Consider the following 21,544-nt stretch of genomic DNA (forward strand, 5'->3'; position numbering starts at 1 on the left):
CATCTTATTGTGAAAGATGTGACATGTGAACTAGACTTGGAATTTCAACAGAAAAAAAATAGTTGGGCCAAGAGTAGTAGGGAAAGTAATTCCAGGTGAAAGAATTTGAAAAATAAATAGAAACAGGAAAGTACACCAAATGCTTGAGTAATAGTTTGACCAGAAATGAACATGTTTTCACACCACATAGAAGAGAAGGCTAAGACTTCAGTGCAGAAAGTTTTAGAAATCAGTCTGAGGCATTTGGATTTTTTTTTTTTTTGCAGATTGATCTTTATTATCTGATTTGTGTTTCCCCCACTTCTCTTTAAAAAAAGCAACAAATAGAATACTATCTTTATTTTCTCCTTAAATCGTGAAAGTTTTGACATCTTACAAAAAGAAGCACCTTTAGTGATGAAGGTAATATTTGGGTAAAGTGAAAAGTAAGGCCTGCAAAACAAGGCACAATAGACTTCCCATGGATCAAGAAAGAGAAATAGTAATAAGAAGCACAAACTCACTCTCCAACAAATGAGTAAAGGTTCCTATTGAGGTAGTATCCATTGGTAGAAAATACAGCAGATATGGACTCTCAGGAGACAAAAATATGAATCCCAGTTCTCATATTTATTAGCTGTGTGTAGTAAGATAAATGGCTTTATTTCCCTGAGCCTCAGTTTTTTGATTTGTAAAATAAAGATAGTAATATTTGTTAATTTTATCACCTGGAATGGTACTAGGGAAACTGGGAGTATACCTAAATTATACAATATTATAAAGACAAACAACTTTGAGAAACTGAAGAACTCATGTCTATGCAATGATGACCCACAATTCCAGAAGACAAAAGTTAAAGTATGAACTCAACATGTAACAGAGAGAAGATATACTCAATATACAAATAGAGAAATTCACTTTTCAACATGGATAGCTCAAGTCAAATCAACAGGCATTTATAAAATATTGAATAGGTGTCAAGTATTGGGCTAAGAACCGAGAAGTTAAAGGAAGTCAAAGAGAATCTCTGCTCTCACAGAGCTTAAAAACCTAATAATGTGAGAATTTGCTCTTTCTTGACTGGAAAACTGAATGTGATATTTTGGTCTTTATTTTCTTTTAAATTGAGGTAATGTTAGAAGAAAAAATGAATTCTTGTTAATTGAAAAGTTAAAATGGAAAAAGCAATTTCAGTTGTGATGATTCATTTGAATATGATATGGTACTCCATTAAAAACACTGTGGAAAATGGAAAAGTATGATGAGATAGGGAAAAATTTACTTTGCTCAACTCTTTCTTAGGATATCTGGTACAATGATCACTTCCGCATTTTTATCTACTTATGCCTTTAATTATATTAATATACACACATACATGTATATATATACATATACACAGAGACATATATATATATGCATATATATATATATGAATGGATGTGTATAGATATATGTATGTGTGTATGTGATGCACAAAATAGTTGGCAGTGTTGACAATTTTTCTTTGAGTAAAGATTCTTCCTTGGGAAATCAAATCTATTCATATAGTTTTAAACTTTTTTAAATGAAACAAATCATAGAGTATAATTTATTTGAAAGTAAATTTTAAGAAATATTCTGTCATCATAGTACACTCTATTTGAAAATTCCAGTAGTTTTTAACAGATCTTTGTAATGAATAAGCGTCAGAGCATAATTAATTGGTACAATTTCTATTTCCACACTGAGATTAATCATTTAAAAAAAACTACTTAAACATCTCCACTTTTCTTTAGCTCTCATTTTTTTAAACTGCCAACTGGAATTCCCAAGAGTATACTTATTTCAGAATCAAAATAGAATTGCTATTGTTCAGTTATTTTTCAGTTATATCCAATTCTTCATGGCTCCATCTGAGGTTTTCTTGGCAGAGATAATTTGCCATTTCCTTCTCTTTCTCATTTTACAGATGAAGAAACCGAGGCAAGCAGGGTTAAGTGATTTGCCCAGGTTCAAACCACTTGCAAGTGCATAAGGCCAGATTTGAACTCAAGAAGATGAGGCTTCAGTGTTTGCTTTTTGTAGGGAGCATAAAAATTAGGGGAATGGACAGGATCATGTTACAGAAGCCCATAGCAGCATCACTGAGATTTATATATGAGAATAATTGACCTACACAACACTCAATCTGATTACTATAATTTACGCAATTGGAAAATGGACACCCAAAAAGAAGCACCTAGGGGTAATGAAAAGGGCATTAATTTGGAAGCAGGAGAACTGGATTTGAACCTAGATTGTGCCTCTTACTACCTTTATGGCTTTAGGCAAATCATTTAAGCTTTCATTAGTTTCTGGGTTGCAAAATCAAGCTGTTTGCCCAAATGTTTGATAAGGTGAGTCCCATTCAGTTCTAAATCTTATAATCATAATACATTTTAAAAATATGTTGTCAGATCTCTTGACCTCAATGCTATGCAAAAGAGAATTAGACTTGGAACCAGAGGACTGGAGAAATCTCTTCCAGCTGTAGAACCTATGACTCTAGAGGCACTGCAAGGGTCTGACTTCAAATCTCACTTAAGTCATTTATTATGCATCTTTGAGCTTTAGTTTATTCATATGTAAATGAAGAGCTTAGACTTGATGACCTCTCAGATGTCTGCCAGTATGGAAGCTATGAATAATTATAATAATAAAAAAGGTCTGAACTGGCATTATTTATGGAAGCACACAATGGAAGGTTGAATATAGCATGTTGCTTATATGCTCACAAAGAAGGACACTAGGTCAAACTCCGGACACAATTATCTGTGGTAAGTTGTTTAATTATGTACTGTGCCCATTTCTTGATCTCCAATAATCACAGAATCAAATGTGGGTTTTCAAATTTGGAAGATACATAAATACACATATACACATATATTTATACATATATACATACACATATAAATACACACAGATATATAGATACAGATATCTCTCTATCTCTCTATGTATATCTGTGTGTGTTTATGTGTATAATGCAGAAGCTTACTATCACCAGCTCAAACTATCTTATGAGAAGAAACTACTAAAATTTAAGAATAAGCATTTATAACTCAGAAATTGTGAACTATTACACACTTGGACTTAATTGCTTTATTGAGTATTTAGACTTAAGTAATTGATGGAAAAATGTTAATAATGCAGACTAAACCTAATAGCATATTATAGTATTTAGTTCACCCCCTCCAGCCCCTGGAAAACCACTTAAACATTTATCAGCAACCATTGCCTCCAAGTCTATGAATCCTGATGTACGCCTGAAAAATGATCATATGTACAACATACCTGACAAGTGTGTTTCCCAAACTTTGCTTGAAGCCTACAAGTAATGAGGGATATAATAACCTCAGTACAGAGCTCATTTCACTCTGGGAAAGCTATAACTGTTAGAAATATTTTCTTTCTGGCATGACAAAATTTGTTTCTCTATAAAATATATCCCAAAGGAAAGTAAGTTCATCCTGGTTCCATGTAATAGCTCTTTTATAACATAAAGATAATTCCATGTTTCTAATCCTGTTTTGTGATTATTTCTCCTAAAACATTTACCAGCTCTTAAGTGGTTTCAGGCAAAAAAAAAATCCTTGGGGGGACTGAATCACTGGCACTTGTGGCAGTTTCCAGACTTCAGGACCCCAAAACACTGAGGATAAATTGGAAGGTCAGTAGGAAAAATCTGTTAGACCTGTGTGAGAAAGTAGAGTGGTCTGGCCTCAGCCCCAGGGTGGTGGAGGGGTCAGAAGAGCCTGGAGCAGAGAAAGAGGTAGCAGTAGCAGCAGCTGTTTCTGGAGATCTGAGCCCACAGATTTTGGGGGCACCTAGAAGCTGACAATACACATTCCCACACCCAATGGAAGCAGAGAACTACCTTGACAAAGAACTCAGAAGTCAAGTAAATGAGCAACAACAGAAAAAAAAATAGACTATAAAATATTACTTTGGTGACAAGGAAGATCAAAATGTACAACCAGAAGGAGACAAGAAAGCAAAAACTCCTATGTCCAAAGCCTCCAGAAAATATGACTTGGTCTCAAGCATGGCAGAGCTTAAAAAAGATTTTGAAAATTAAGTAAGAGAAGTAGAGGAAAAATCAGGAAGAGAAATGAGAGTGATGCAAGAAAATCATGAAAACTGAGTTAACTGCTTGCTAAAGGGAACCCAAAAAATGCTGAAAAAAATAAGATTAAAAAATAGACTAACTCAAAGGGCAAAACAGATCCAAGAAACCAATGAGGAGAAGAATGCCTTAAAAAGCATAATTAGCCAGATGGAAAAGGAGGTCCAAAAGCTCACTGAGGAAAAGAATTCCTTAAAAATTAAAATGAAGCAGATAGAAGCTAATGACAATAAAAAAATCAAGAAATTATAAAACAAAAACAAAAGAATGAAAAAAATAGCAGGAAATATGAAATATCTCACTGGAAAAGCAATTGGCCTGGAAAATATATCCTAGAGAAACAATTTAAAAATTGTTGGACTTAACTGAAAGCCATGATCATAAAAAGAGCCTAGAACTCATATTTCAAGAAATTATAAAGGGAAACTGCCCTAATATTTGAGAACCAGAAGGTAAAATATAAATTGAAAGAATCTACCAATCATCTCCTGAAAGAGATCTCAAAAGGAAAAATCCTAGGAATATTGCAGCCACATACCAGATCTTCCAAGTCAAGGAGAACATATTGCAAACAGTAAGAAAGAAACATTTCTAGTATTGTGGAAACACAATCAGGACACAACAACACCTACATTAAACAGTCAGAGGGCTTGGAATATAATATTCCAGGGGTCAAAGGAGCTAAGATTAAAAACAAGAATCACCTAAACAGCAAAACTGAGTATAATATTTCAAGGAAAGAAAGGTCATTCAAAGAAATAGAGGATTTTCAAGCACTCTTCATGAAAAGACCAGAGTTAAATAGAACATTTGACTTTCAAACATAGAAATCTACAGAATCATGAAAAGGTAAATAGAAAAAAACATAAATGACTTACTAAAGTTAAATTGTTTACATTCCTACATGGAAAGATAGAGTCTGTAACTCTTGAGACTTTTCTCAGTATTAGGATAGTTGGAGGGATCATATGCATATAGAAAGAGGGCACGGGGTGAGTTGGATATGAAAGGATAATACCTAAAAAATAAAATTTAAGGGTAAGAGAGAAATATATTGGGAGAAGGAGAAAAGTAGAAATGAAATCAGGTAAATTATCTCTCACATAAAAGAGGCATAAAAAAGCTTTTTCAATTGTGGAGAAGAGGGGGAAGGTGAGAAGGAAAGAGTGAAGCTTACATCACATTATGCTTAAAGAGGGAATAATATGCACACTCAATTTGGTATAAAAGTCTATATTACACTACAGAAAGGTAAGGGAAAAGGGCTTAGCAGAGGGGAGTGATGGAAGGGAGGGCAAATGGGAGGATGGATTAATTAGAAGTAAACACTTTTGAGAGGGACAGGGTCAAAAGAAAGAACAGAATAAATGGGAGGCAGTATAGGATGGAAGGAAAATATAGTTAGTCTTTCACAACATAACTATTTTGGAAGAGTTTTGCTTGACTACATATGTATAACATATCAAAATGTTTGCCTCCTCAAAGGGGAGAGGAAGGAAGAGAAGTTGGAATTCAAAGTTTTAAAACAAATGTTTAAAATTGTTTTCAGAAAGTACTACCCAGATGACAGAGAGCAACTACTCACCTAAACTCTTAGACAAACTCCTTCAGATACCTCTAAAAAGAGAATCTGACCAAATTTTAGAGGTGCAGAATCCAATAGGAGACAGACTGTGGCAGATTCACAGACCAGGACAGACTGGAAGATCAACAGGAAGGATCTGTTCCACAGGGGTGAGCCCACAGCACACAGCACAGGGTGTCCTGCAGCAGTGTGGCCAAGCAGGAAACCCCCAGGGTGGCCTCAGGCAACAGCAGCACTGTGGAAAGGCAGAGTGGCAGCTCAGGGCAGGAGACCAGCTGAACCAAGGGAGTGACAGCCACTGAGCCCCATGTATAAGCTGCAGCTGCTACACAGATTAAACATCTGTATATCACCTACTTGATCTGGGAGGCAAAATGGCAGAGTGATCGGTAAATGCTCTCTCCCCCTCCCCTTATTGACATCCAAAGAACCATAAAGTATTTCCCCAGAAAAATCCTGGATCAGTGGGAACAGCTGAAGGGGCAAAGAGTCTCATAGCACCTGAGACCACAACACACAAAGCCTCACCATCATGAGCAACAAGAAGCAGAGCAAGCAGGAAAAGACCATAGAATCTTTCTATGGGGACAAGGACCAAAACACAATTACCAAAGAGGTCAGTATAGAGACTGTACTCACATCTGAAACTTCAGAAGGGACCATGAACTGCTCGCATGCACAGAGAGCACTCCTAGAACAGCTGAAGAAGGAAACAGAAGAAAAAAATGGCCAATGATTTTCAAAGTATGAAAAAAGAATTCACTGAAGAGAGCAGCTCTTTAAAAAGGAAAACTGAAGAAAAGAAAAAGGAAGTACAAAAACTTACTGGAGGAAATAATTACTTAAAAGGAATAATTGGACAGACGGAAAAGGAGATGCAAAAAAACAATTTGATGAAAATTAGAATTGGACAAGTAGAAATTAATGACTCTGTGAGACATCAAGAATCAGTCAAACAAAATCTGAAGAATGAAAAGACAGAAGAAAATCAAAAATATCTAATTGGAAAAAGAACTGACCTGGAAAATAGATCCAAGAGAGAAAATTTAAGAATTATTGGCCTAACAGAAAGCCATGATGAAAAAAAGAGTCTGAACAACATCTTCCAAGAAATCATCAAGGAAAACTGCCCGGAAGTGCTAGATCCAGAGGGCAAAATAGTCATCCAAAGAATCCACCATTCACCTCATGAAAGGGATCCCAAACTAAAAACATCAAGAATATTGTTTCCAAATTTCATAACTGTGAAGTGAAGGAGAAAATACTACAGACCAGCAAAAAGAAACCGTTCAAACATTGAGGAGCTACAGTCAGGAGGATATGGGACCTTGCAGCTTCTACATTAAAGATCGAAGGAACTGGAATCTGATATTCCATAAGGGAAAGGAGCTGGGACTACAACCAAGGATCAATTACCCAGCAAAGTTCAGCATAACATTTCAGGCAAAGAGACAGATACTCAACGAAATAAGAGATTTCCAGTCCTTCCTGACAAAAAGGCCAGAACTCAATACAAAATTTGATCTTCAAATGCAGGTCTCAAGAGAGGCATAAAAATGTAAACAGGGGAAAAGAAAAACTTGTTACTCAGTTTGGCTAAATTGTTTATAACCCTACATGGAAAAATAATACTTGCTAGTCTTGAGAATTGTTCATCTGTTATGAAGTACAAAAGGGATATACATAGAGGGAACGGGTATAAAGTAAATGCTGTGATGATAAAAATGTGATTCAAGCATTCAAAGGGATGGTAACAGGAGATGTAAAAAGGAGGAATCAGAAAATGATAAATAACATCACAGGAAGAAGTACAAAATTATATGATAATAGAGGGAAATAGGGGAGAGAGATGAGTATTGTTTGAGAGATACTCTCATCTGATTTGGTTCAAGGAGGGAAAAATAAACTTAAGTATATAAATCTAACTAGCTCTATAGGAAGTAGCAGGGGAAGGGAGAAGAAAGGGGAAGGGAAGCTAAAAGGGGGGAAGAAGTAGGAAGGAGAAAGGGGACTGAAAGGGAGCGGGGTTGAAAGAAGGAAGGGAAGACTACGGGAGGTGGTGGTGAAAAGTGAAAACTTTATTGAGGAGGGGAAGGGAGATGTGAGAACTAAAAGTGCAAATGTTGGGAAAGAGGATGGAGGGAAAGACACAGATTGTAATCATAACTGTGAATGTGAATGGAATGAACTCTCCCATAAAATGGAAACTGATAGCAGAATGGATTAAAAGCCATAATCCAACAGTAGGTTGTTTACAAGAAACATATTTGAAACAGGGGGATACACATAGGGTAAAGGTAAAAGACTGGAGCAGAATATATTGGGCCTCAGCTGATAAAAGAAAGACAGGGGTAGCAATCCTAATCTCAGACAAAGCAAAAACAGAAATAGATCTAATCAAAAAAGAAAAGGAAGGAAACTATATCCTGCTAAAAAGCACCATAGAAAATGAGGCAATATCATTACTAAATATGTATGCTCCAAATGGTATAGCATCCAAATTCTTAGAGGAGACACTGGGGGAGTTGAAGGAAGAAATAGACAGTAAAACTATAGTAGTGGGAGATCTCAACCTCCCCCTCCTTGAACTTGATAAGTCTAACCTTAAAATAAACAAGAAAGAAGTTACAGAGGTGAATAAAACTCTGCATAGGATAGGTATGATAGATCTCTGAAGAAAACTGAATGGGGATAGAAGGGATTATACCTTTCTTTCAGCAGTACATGGCACATATGCAAAAACTGACCATGTTCTAGGGCATAAAAACCTCTCAATCCAGTGCAGAAAGGCAGAGATATTCAATGAATCCTTCTCAGATCATAATGCAATAAAAATTATATGAAATAAAAAGCCATGGAAAATGAACCAAAAATTAATTGGAAACTAAATAATCTAATCCTCAAGAAGGAGTGGGTGAAACAAAAAATCATAGACGCAATCAACAACTTCATTCAAGAGACTGAGAATAATGAGATAACCTACCAAACCTTATGGGATACTGCAAAAGCAGTTCTTAGGGGAAGTTGTATATCTTTGCATGCCTACATGAATAAAATAGAGAATGAGGAGATCAATAACTTGGGCATGCAGCTGAAAAAGCTAGATAAAGAACAAATTGAAAATTCCCAAGTAAATACCAAATTAGAAATACTGAAAACCAAAGGAGGGATCAATATAATTGAAATTAAGAGAACTATTGAACTAATAAATGAAAGTAATAGATGGCTTTATGAAAAAACTAATAAAATTGATAAACCTTTGGTCAATTTGATTTAAAAAAAAGAAATAAGAAAATTAAATTACCAATACCAAAAATGAAAGAAGTGAACTAACCTCCAATGAGGAGGAAATTAAAACAATAATTACAAATTACTTTGCCCAACTTTATGCTCATAAATTTGACAATCTACATGAGATGGGTGAGTATTTTAAAAAAGATCAATTGCCCAAATTAATAGAAAAGGAAATTGAATACTTAAACAATGCCACTTCAGAAAAAAAAAATTTAACAAGCCATCAATGAACTCCCTAGGAAAAAATCTCCAGGGCCAGATGGATTTAAAAGTGAATTCTCTCAAACACTAAAAGAAGAGTTAATTCCAATATTATACAGACTATTTGGGAAAATTGGGGGAAAAGAAGTACTCCCAAATTCTTTCTATGATACAAATATGGTTCTGATATCTAAACCAGGAAGAGACAAAACAGAGAAGGAAAATTATAGACCAATTTCTCTAATGAATATAGATTCAAAAATTGTAAATAAGATTTTAGCAAAAGAATATAGCAAACTGTCCTGAGAATAATACCTTATGATCAGGTAAGATTCATACTAGGAATGCAGGGCTGGTTCAATATTAGGAAAACTATTAGCATTATCGATCACATCAACAATAAAACTAAAAGAAATCACATGATTATCTCAATACATGCAGAAAAAGCTTTTTACAAAGTACAGCACCCTTTCCTATTAAAAGCATTGGAAAGCACAGGAATAAAGGCAACTTTCAACAAAATAATAAGTAGTATCTACCAAAAACCTTCAGCAAGCATTGTATGCAATGAAGATAAGCTAGATGCAGTTTTAATAAGATTAGGGGTGAAACAAGGATATCCATTATTACCACTATTATTCAATATAGTACCAGAAATGTTAGCTACAGCAATTAGACAAAATAAAGAATTGTTATCACTCTTTGAAGATGATATGATGATATACTTAGAAAATTCCAGAGACTGTAGTAAAAAACTACTTGAAATAATAAACAACTTTGACAAAGTTGCAGGTTACAAAATAAACCCATGCAAATCTTCTGCATTTCTGTGTATTAGCAACAAAGCCTAACAGCAAGAAATAGGAAGAGAAATCCCATTTAAAGCTAGGATAGACACTATAAAATATTTGGAAGTTTACTTGCCAAAACAAACCCAGGTACTATATGAACACAACTACAAGACACTTTCCACACAAATAAAGTCAGATCTAAGTACGTGGAAAAACATTGGTTGCTCATGGGTACGCTGAGCCAATATAATAAAAATGAAAATTTTACCTAAATGAATTTACTTATTTTGTGCCATACCAATTAAACTATCAGATATTTATTTTCTAGAGCTAGAAAAAATCGCATCAAAATTCATCTGGAAGAACAAAAGGTCCAGAATATCAAGGGGACTAATGAAAAGAAATGCTAGGGAAGGTGGGCTAGCAATACCAGATCTCAAATTTTATTATGAAGCAGCAATAATCAAAACCTCTTGGTACTGGCTAAGAAAGAGAAGGGTAGACAAGTGGAATATGCTAGTTACTCAAGACACAATAGACAACGAATATAGCAATCTACTGTTTGATAAACCCAAGGACCCTAGCTTCTGGGATAAAAACTCACTGTGTGACAAAAATTCCTGGGAAAACTGGATATAAGTGTAGCAGGAACTAGGCATAGACCAATGCCTGACACAGTATACAAGAATAAAATACAAATGGGTACACGATCTAGGTATAAAGATTGATACTATGGACAAATTGGTGGAGCAGGGATTTATGGAGAAGGGAAGAAATTTTGACTAAAGAAGAGATAGAAAGCACTGTGAAGTGCAAGATGGATAATTTTTATTACATTAAACTGAAAAGTTTTTGCCAACCAAACCCAATGCAACCAAAATAGTAGAAAACCTGGGGGAAAACTTTACAACTAATCTCAGGGAAAAAGGCCTCATGTCTAGAATATATAGAGAACTGAGTGAAATGTACAAAAATACAAGTCATTCCCCAATTGATAAATGGTCAAAGCATATAAACAGGCAATTTTCAGAGGAAGAAATTAAAGATATCTATAGTCATATGATAAAATGCTCTAAATCACTTTTGATTAGAGAGATGCAAATCAAAACTCTGAGGTACCACATCACACCTACCAGATTGGCAAACATGACAGAACAGGAAGATGATAAATGCTGGAGAGGATGTGAGAGAGTTGGAATACTAATACATTGTTGGTGGAGCTGTGAGCTGACCCAAACATTCTGGAGATCAATTTGGAACTATGCCCAAAGGACCACAAAAATATGCATACCCTTTGACCCAGCAATATTGCTTCTAGGTCTGTATCCCCATGAGATCATAAAAATGGGAAAGGGTCCCACATGTACAAAAATCTTTATAGCAAGACTCTTTGTAGTGGCCAAAAACTGGAAATCAAGGGGATGCCCATCAATTGGGGAATGGATGAATAAATTATGGTATATGAATGTAATGGAATACTATTGTAGTATAAGATGTGATCAAGAGGAAGACTTCAGAGAGGCCTGGAAATATTTATATGATCTGATGCTGAGTGAAAGGAGGAGAACCAGGAGAACTTTGTGCACAGCAATGACCACAGTGTGCAAGAGATTTTCTGGTTGACTTGGAACTTCGTAGCAATGCAAGAACTAAAATATAAAATGCACAATGGTCTTCTAAGGCAAAATGCCTTCCACACCCAGAAAAAGAACTAAAAAAACATAAAATATTTCCCTAAATATGTGTTGCTTTCAGATTGTTGAGGAGAGGAATTCTTTTAATTAATTAATTTATTTTTAGTTTTCAACATTCATTTCCACAAGATGTTGAATTGCAAATTTTCTCCCCATCTCTCTCCTACCTGTACCTCAAGACACCTTGCATTCTGATTTTCTATCACACCCCTCCCTTCCTTCATCCCCATCTCCTGTATTTTCTTGTAGGGAAAGATAAATTTCTATACTCCATTACCTTGTATTTCTTATTTCTAAGTTGTATGCAAATCAATTCTCAACATTTGTTCCTAAAACTTGGAGTTCCAACTTCTCTCTCTTCTTCCCTCCCCACCCATCCCTACTGAGAAGACAAGCAAGTCAATATGGGCTACACATGTGTAGTTATGCAAAATTCCATAATAGTGATGTTGTGAAAGGCCAAATATATTTTCTTGCATCCTATATTGCCCTCCAATTATTCTATTCTCTCTTTTGACTTGGTCCCTCTCTCCTCCCATTTTCCCTCCTTACTATCATCCCCCCACACCCCACTTATTCATTTCTCCCTGTAGTGTAAGATAGATTTTCATAACAAAAGTAATGTGCATACTATTCCCTCCTTAAGCCAAATGTGATGTGAATAAGCTTCACTTTTTCCCTCTCACCTACCCCCTCTTTCCCTCCATTGAAAAAGCTTTTTCTTGCCTCTTTTGAGAGACATAATTTACTCTATTCCTCTTCTCCCTTTCTCTTTCCAATACATATCTCTCTCACCCCTTAATTTTATTTTTTTATATCATTCCTTCATATTCAACTCACCCTGTGCCCTCTGTCTATCTGAATATAATCCCTCCAACTACCAAAACACTGAGAAAAGTCTCAAGAGTTACAAATATTATCTTTCAATGTAGGAATGTAAAGAGTTCAACTTTAGTAAGTCCCTTATGATTTATTTTTCCTGCTTACCTTTTCATGTTTCTCTCTTGCTTCTTGTGTTTGAAGGTCAAATTTTCTACTAAGTTCTGGTCTTTTCATCAAAAATGCTTGAAAATTCTCTATTTCATTGAATGACCATTTTCCCCCCTGAAGTATTATATTTAGTTTTGCTAGGTAAGTGATTCTTGGTTTTAATCATAGTTCCTTTTACTTCTGGAATATAACATTCCAAGTCCTTGAATCCCTTAATATAGAAGTTTCTAGACCTTATGTTAACCTGATTGTATTTCCACAATACAAGAATTGTTTCTATCTGGCTGTTTGCTATTTTTTTCTCCTTGGCCTGGGAAATCTGGAATTTGGGTTACAATATTCCTAGGATATTTTCTTTTTGGATCTCTCAGGAAGTGTTTAGTGGATTCTTTCAATATCTATTTTTACCTTCTGGGTCTAGAATATCAGGGCAATTTTCCTTGATAATTTCATGAAAGATGATGTCTAGGTTCTTTTTTCATCATGGCCTTCAGGGAGTCCCATAATTTTTAATTTCTTTCCTGGATCCATTTCTGAGGTCAGTTGTTTTTCCAATGAGATATATCACATTGGCTTCTATTTTTTCATTCTTTTGGTTTTGTTTTGTAATTTCTTGGTTTCTCATATAGTCATTAGCTTTCATCTGTTCCATTTTATTTTTAAAGAAGTATTTTCTTCAGTGAGCTTTTCAACCTCCTCTTCCATTTGGCTAATTCTGCCTTTTAAAACATTTTTCTTCTCATTGACTTTTTGGAGTTCTTTTGCCATTTTTTTCTAGTCTATATTATTTTCTTCAGCATTTTTGGGGTCTCTTTTATTGACTTGCTTTTCATGATTTTCTTGCATTACTCTCATTTCTCTTCCCAACTTTTCCTCCATCTCTCTTACTTAATTCTCAAAATCATTTTTGGGTTCTTCCATGGCCTGAGACCATTGCATATTCATTTTGGAGGTTTTGGATGCAGAAGCCTTGACTTTGGTGTCTTCCTTTGATGGTATGCATTGTTCTTCCTTATCTGAAATGATGGAGGAAAATACCTGTTCTCCAAGAAAGTAACCGACTATAGTCTCATTTTTCCCCCTTTTTTGGTCATTTTCCCAGCCAGTTACTTGACTTTTGAGTCCTTTACCAAGTGGATAGTGTATTTTAGGGAACCTGTATGTTTTCAGTTCCTCCAAGGTGGCACAATAAAGGGAGAGAAGTTTACTCCTCTCCTGTCCTGCACTTTGATCTGGGAGCAACCACAAGCTTTTCTATCCAGGATATGACACTAGGGTTCCCTCTCCACAATTACATCCAGCTCCAAGAGCCAGTGTTCCTCTTCACCCCAGGACCACCACTCAGGCCTGAGATTCAGATCAGCTGCTCAATTTCCCAGAGGCTTTAGGCAGAGAGCTCCTAAAATGGATGCTGCTACCTCAGTGACTACTGCCTTCCTGGGGCTGGAGCCAGATTGCATTCCTTTCTCACCCAGGTGAAAGAGATTTTTCACTGAACTTTGAAGCTATCTTTGGCATTTGTGGGTTGAGCAATCTGAGAACCATAGCTGCTGCCCATGATTCCATACCCTGAAGCCTGCTCCAGTCCTGTCCTTGCTGTGCCACATGGCCAAAGATGGGCTAAGCTCTACTCTGAACCCGGTGATGTAGACCTTTCCTGTTAGCGTTCCAGGCTACTTTGGACTGGAAATCTCTTTCACTCTGTCATTTTATGGTTTCTGCTATTCTAGAAACTATTCAGGGTCACTTTTACAGGTATTTTGTGGACTTTGGGGGTAGAGCTAGAGCATGTCCATCCTTCTACTCCACCATCTTGACTTTGCCCTGAGGAGAGGATTTTTTTTTAAACTACTTAATAAATGTTCATTGATTGATTTTTTAGGTCAGTGCAAAAAAAATGTGTCTGGCAAGGACTATGACAGATTTATTAAAAGAGAAGATAGAAATTAGAAGATATTTATGGGGATGTTGAGATGGTCTAGATTTAATTAAGTTCAGTTCAATAAATATGTATTCAGTTCCTACTAGGTTCCAGGCACTGTTTTAAATTCTAGGGACGCAAAGCACAACAGAGATAATTTCTGATCTTAAGGAGTTTACAATCTCATGGGAAGTCAACAGATAAAAGAAAGTTGGAAAGGTGGTGGGGGAGCACCAGAGGGCAGTTTAGAGTTAGGACCAAGTGAAGTTGCCAACAGGGAGGAGGAGGTGGGGGCAGGGAGAGAGAGACAGAGAGAGAGAGAGAGAGAGAGAGAGAGAGAGAGAGAGAGAGAGAGAGAGAGAGAGAACACAATGGGCTGGAAATTTAATACCTACTCTCTATAAAAGAAAGTTTAAGGCTCCATCTTCTGGCTTTCTAGTCAGAGAGAAGAGGAGGTAAGTGATGATGATGGACTATGGTGCCTGAATTAGGAATATGGAAGAGATCTCATATCATAGAGGTGGCCCATGTGTCAGGTATGATGACTAAGTTGACAGTCAGCTAGTTTTGGAGTAGGGAGTTAGGTCTGATGACCCAGGACAACTATTAATTAAATGGAAGACTGATTCAGAGGAAGATAACTATGCAAAGTTCTGGACAGGGGAGTCCAAAAATGGTAGTGACATCATCCAAAGTAAAAGCCAGAGACTAAATGATAGATCAGGAACTTTAGATAAATAAACAGGAACAGGGCTAGCAAAAACAGAGTCAAGACCATATGGACTAGATTTGGAAATGCCAAAAAAACTCATCCAGGTACATCCAGGTATTCAGGGTCTTCAATGGATGTAAGGACAAACACAGTAGAATCTTTTACTGTTTTTGTTTTAGTATAATCAAGTGCCTCTGATTGAATAATGTAATTAAAGAAGATCTTCCTCACCCATTAATAGGCCTGGGAAGATTTGTTTGAAGGCCCACACCTTTTGTTAATAAGGCACTGGTTCTCATTTTTGTGATGCCCTCTGGTTATAAAAAGTATATAAAGTCTCTGAAGTGAGGTTTTACTTTGGTGTTTAGTTTTTAGAAGAAGATTTGTATGCCAAATGAGACTCTGGGAAGCTGCTAAGTAGCCCCCTGGCTTTCAAAACTCAGGTATTGGTTTTTCCCTCTCTGGTAACTATGTAAGTATGGTCAGGAAGTTGCATCTGTCTGTTGATTTGTGATGTATATATTGTTTACTGTCAGACAGTTTAGAAGCACTGTCTGTTGATTTAGATTTCTCTATATTTTCTCTGAAGTTCAAGGGACTGACTTTAACTCCCACAACTAAGTGAATGATACATGTGCTTGATTAAAGTGATTGTTGACCCCATAATATGGAATAGTTGTTTTCCTTTTAGAAATGTAGATTTTAAACCTGTGATAGCAGGTCCCCCTGTGTGTCTTGGTGCTTACTATTATACCAATGGAATAAGAATATCCTCTGGTCCATAGTATCATAGATTTATTGCTAGGAGGAATGTTAGAGATCCCCTAGTAGTAGTAGGGTAGTTCACTTGTTGAGCAAATGTATCAGTATTGGTCCTTTGACTCTCTAACTAGTTTTCTTTCCATTGTCCCACATCAACCTATTCAGAAGATTTTCAACCTTTGGTGTTATTGTTCTTGTTGCTGTTGCTATTAATGTCATTTGTCTCATGGACCTCTTGGGTAGTAGGGTGAAATTCATAGATCTCCTTCTCAGAATACACACACACACACACACACACACACACACACACACACACACACACACACACATACACACACACACACATAATTGAAGAAATACTAAATTTCAATTAGAGACATTAAAAGAAAATGTATTTTTTTCTACTCCATTTCACAGATATCCTGAAATTGCTCCAAAGACCCATTAAGGATGCCAGAGAAACACTGGAGATCTATGGACATCAGGTTAAGAACCCTGTTTTAAACACATTTCAAATCCATTTTTCCTGTTAAGAGGAAAGTTCAGAAATTACAATGCAATGCTAGGAATCTATTATAATATGGCTAAGGGAAATCTGCTGAGGATTTACAAATTTTCATAATTAAATCATGAAGTGAGTAGTTCACACATGGTTAATGAAGAGTAGGCTGAACTGTCGATATACCTAGGACCTGTCTGATGTGAGGGATAAATTTATCCTTGGGATTTTATGCTTGAATTATGTTTCGTGTAGAAACTTTATCTTCCTAAACCCATGGCATGCTTGAGTTGTTTTAGCTGTAACTGTTCTGGAAAATGTAGGATTTGATTTTGTTTCTTCAGTTGAGCATATTACATTTTGTTTTCCTATGGAAGATTTTGGAAAGACCTGGGAATCCAGATTCTCTTGATTTTGCCTTAAGGAGGAGGGAGAGTGAAATAGTGGCAAGACCATTGAATTGGGAATCAGAAGGACCAAGTTTAAATTCCATCTTTACTACCTAAAACTTAGTCTATATTTAGTCAATCATTTCATGTCTTTGGACTTGAATTTCCTCATCTGTTATATGAGAGGACTGGGTTTGTAGGCGAATAGTTGTGTTAAAATCCCCTACACTTTGCTGAAGTGAGGGTGGAACTTTCTGGGTCAGCAAGAAATGTCATACTTCTTCTTTTGAGGTTAAAAATAAGTCTGGAATGTGCCGATTGAATACTATGAGCTGACCTACTTCAAGAAAATAAAAACAAATATATAAAATGATCATAAAAATAAAATATGAGCAAGCACTATTGTAGAGTTTTTGTTATTTCCTCAGGAATAGTAAAGCTTCAGTTAAGTGGGATAATTAGGGAATAGGAAGTCCAGTTAACCATCTCAAAATCAACATATCCATACCTGAACTCAAAACTCTCCCCACCTGCCCTTTCCCTTCCCAACTTCCTTGTTAGTGTTGAAGGCATTGTCATTCTTCCAATCACCTGGGCTCACACTTTCAGTTATATGCTTGATTCCCCTCTCATACTGTCCCAATATATCCAAGTTATCTAGTATTATTCTTTTTACCTTCACAACATTTCTTCCATACTTCTTCTTTCTTCTGACACTGGCACTACTTTTGTGGAGACCCTCATCATTTTATGCCTTCTGATTGGTCTCTCTGTTCAAGTTCATGCCCTACTCAGGGACCAAAGTGATCTTCCTAAAGTGCATGGTTGAAAATGTTACTCCCATTGTGACCCACCAAATGTCAAAGGCTTAGTATTACTTCTGTGTTCAAATATGAAATCCCATTTGGCTTTTAAAATCCTCCATAACCCAATCCTTTGCTACCTTTTTAGTTTTTTCACTCTTTCTTCCCTTTTACTTATACTATGATCCAGCCATACCAATCTTCTTGTTCCTCACACATGAATTGGCTGGATGTTGTCCTTCCTTCTCAAAGAGAACCCAAATGATGTCACATATCAGCATCAATGTTCAGCCTGTCCAATTGTGGCTTATTAGACCAATACAAACTCAGAAGATTCTACCACACTTTGGATACAAATAGTCCACGTGAACATTTGAAAGGGAGATATCTCTAAATTTGCACATCTCACATTTCTAATGAGCTACTGCAAATCTGTTTCCTTCGTAGAGCACATTGTCTTCTTTGATGCTGGTATGTCATATGATGTGATCCTGTCCCAGTGACTCCCATGTCTCACAATTGATTCCAAGATTCTTCATCATGTGCTTGATAGTGTCCTTGAATCATTTCTTCTTTTTTTTTTAAGTCAATCAACATTTATTTTTTTTTATTTAACTTTTAACATTTATTTTCACAAAATTTTGGGTTACAAATTTTCTCCCCTTTTATCCCCTCCCCCCCCAAACCCAAGCATTCTAATTGCCCCTGTGACCAATCTGCTCTCTCTTCTATCCTCCCTCTCTGCCCTTGTCTCCGTCTTCTCTTTTGTCCTGTAGGGCCAGATAGCTTTCTTTACCCCTTAACCTGTATTTCTTATTTCCTAGTGGTAAGAACATTACAATTGATCCTAACACTTTGAGTTCCAACTTCTTTAGCTCCCTCCCTCTCCACCCCTTCCCTTTGGAGGACAAGCAATTCAATATAAGCCAAATCTGTGTAGTTTTGCAAATGATTTCCATACTAGTTGTGTTGTATAGGACTAACTATATTTCCCTCCATCCTATCCTGTCCCCCATTACTTCTATTCTCTTATGATCCTTTCCCTCCCCATGAGTGTTGACCTCAGATTGCATTCTCCTCCCCATGCCCTCCCCTCTATCCTCCCCCCCACCCTGCTTGTGCCCTTGTCCCCCACTCTCCTGTATTGTGAGATAGGTTTTCCTATCAAAATGAGTGGGAATTTTATTCTTTCCTTTAGTGGAATGTGATGAGAGTAGACCTCATGTTTTTCGCTCACCTCCCCTCTTTATCCCTCCACTAATAAGTCTTTTGCTTCCCTCTTATATGAGAGATAATTTGCCCCATTCAATTTCACCTTTTCTCCTCCCAATATTCCTCTCTCACTGCTTGATTTCATTTTTTTTTTAAGATATGATCCCATCCTCTTCAATTCACTCTGTGCACTCTGTCTCTATGTATGTGTGTGTGTGTGCATGTGTGTGTGTGTGTACTCCCACCCAGTGCCCAGATACTGAAATGTTTCAAGAGTTACAAATATTGTCTTTCCATGTAGGAATGTAAACAGTTCAACTTTAGTAAGTCCCTTATGACTTCTCTTTGCTGTTCACCTTTTCATGGTCATCTTCATTCTTGTGTTTGAAAGTCAAATTTTCTTTTCAGCTCTGGTCTTTTCATCAAGAATGCTTGAAAGTCCTCTATTTCATTGAAAGACCAATTTTTCCCCTCAAGTATTATACTCAGTTTTGCTGGGTAGTTTTTCTTGGTTTTAGTCCTAGTTCCTTTGCCTTCTGGAATATCCTATTCCATTCCCTTCGATCCCTTAATGTAGAGGGTGCTAGATCTTGTGTTATCCTGATTGTATTTCCACAATACTTGAATTGTTTCTTTCTAGCTGCTTGCAATATTTTCTCTTTCACCTGGGAATTCTGGAATTTGGCCACAATGTTCCTAGGAGTTTCTCTTTTTGGATCTCTTTCATGCGGTGTTCTGTGGATTCCTTGAATATTTATTTTGCCCTCTGGTTCTAGAATCTCAGGGCAGTTTTCCTTGATAATTTCATGGAAGATGATGTCTAGGCTCTTCTTTTGATCATGGTTTTCAGGTAGTCCCAGAATTTTTACATTGTCTCTCCTGAATCTATTTTCCAGGTCAGGTGTTTTTCCAATAAGATATTTCACATTATCTTCCATTTTTCCAATCTTCTCACTATGTTCTGTGATATCTGTCTTTCTCATAACGTCCTTAGCGTCCATCTGTGCCATTCTAGTTTTGAAAGAACTATTTTCTTCAGTGAGCTTTTGAATCTCCTTTTCCATTTGGCTAATCTGCTTTTGAAAGCATTCTTCTCCTCATTGGCTTTTTGAAACTCTTTTGCCAATTGAGTTAGGCTAGTTTTCAAGGTGTTAATTTCTTCAACATTTTTTTGGTTCTCCTTTAGCAGGGAGCTGATCTGCTTTTCATGCTTCTCTTTCATCCCTCTCATTTCTCTTCCCAGTTTTTCCTCCACCTCTCTAACTTGATTTTCAAAATTCTTTTTGAGCTCTTCCATGGCCTGAGCCCATTGAGTGGGCTGGGATACAGAAGCCTTGAATTCTGTGTCTTTGCCTGATGGTAAGCATTGTTCTTCCTCATCAGAAAGGAAGGGAGGAAATGTCTGTTCTCCCAGAAAGTAGCCTTCAATAGTTTTATTTCTTTTCCCTTTTCTGGGCATTCTCCCCAGCCAGTGACTTGACCTCTGGATATTCTCCTCACACCCACCTCGCCTCCTGGTCCTCCCAGCCAGCATTTGGGGACTGAGATTCAAATGCTGCTTCCTGCCTTAGGGCTTTTGGTGGGGGCAGGGCTGCTATTCAGTGTGAGAATTAAGTTCAGGTGGTCAGGTCGGGGCAGGGCCGCCTTTCAGGCTCAGTTCCCTCAGGGGGTTTATGTACAGACCTTCCACAATGGATCCAGGCTCCCACCTGCTTGGGGAGCCCCTGTCTGCAACCGCCTCTCAGCTTCTATCTCCCGGGGGGGCCCGAGCCATGGGGGCACACCACTCCCCTCTCGACCTTCCAAAGAGACTCTCTCACCGACCCCCGTCACCTGTGGGTGGAGGGGCTTGTACCGCCGCTGGAGATCCCGTCCCCGTAGCCCGCTCGGATCTTTTGCTCACAGTGTCGTGGCCGCTGCAGGGCTGCCCTCAGCTCCCAGTCCACAGCGTGAAGGACCCCCCGCGAGAAGTTTGCAGGTCTCTCCGGAACAGAAATCTCCCTCGCTCCAATATTCCGTGGCCTCTGGGTGCAGAATTCACTGTGAGTTGGTCCCCTCTAGCCGTTCTGTGGGTTGTGGGTTCGGAGCTGTGTGTATGTGTGTCTTTCTACTCCGCCATCTTGGCTCCGCCCCCCCGAATCATTTCTTCTTGCATTTGTGTGAGTGCTTGCTTTAGGTGACTTTTCCATAAATTAGTCTTTTAGACAAAAGCAGGTTTGGCATTCTAAAAATGTGGTTGCCCCAACAAACATGACATTGTGTCTCATTACTGTATGCCTTTAAAATGTATCCCATACCCATTTTTTCTCGAGTTCTCTTCCTCTCAATAAGACCTCTATTTGATCAACAACTCATTTGAGTCATCAAACCAAACACCCCACTCTTAGGATCTAGATGATTTTCTATTTAGTCACCATACCTGATACTTGGGCCACCTCTATGATATGCCTTACAACTGTCACTTCTTCCATATTCCTGCTGCCAGTACCCTAATACCTCATCATCTCCTACCTCCTCTCCTCTCTGATTGGAGGGCTCAAGGGTGGAGTACTAAACTTTTTAAAGCTG

This window comes from Notamacropus eugenii, chromosome 6 (assembly GCF_028372415.1).
Source record: "Notamacropus eugenii isolate mMacEug1 chromosome 6, mMacEug1.pri_v2, whole genome shotgun sequence".
Lineage (NCBI taxonomy): Eukaryota > Metazoa > Chordata > Mammalia > Diprotodontia > Macropodidae > Notamacropus > Notamacropus eugenii.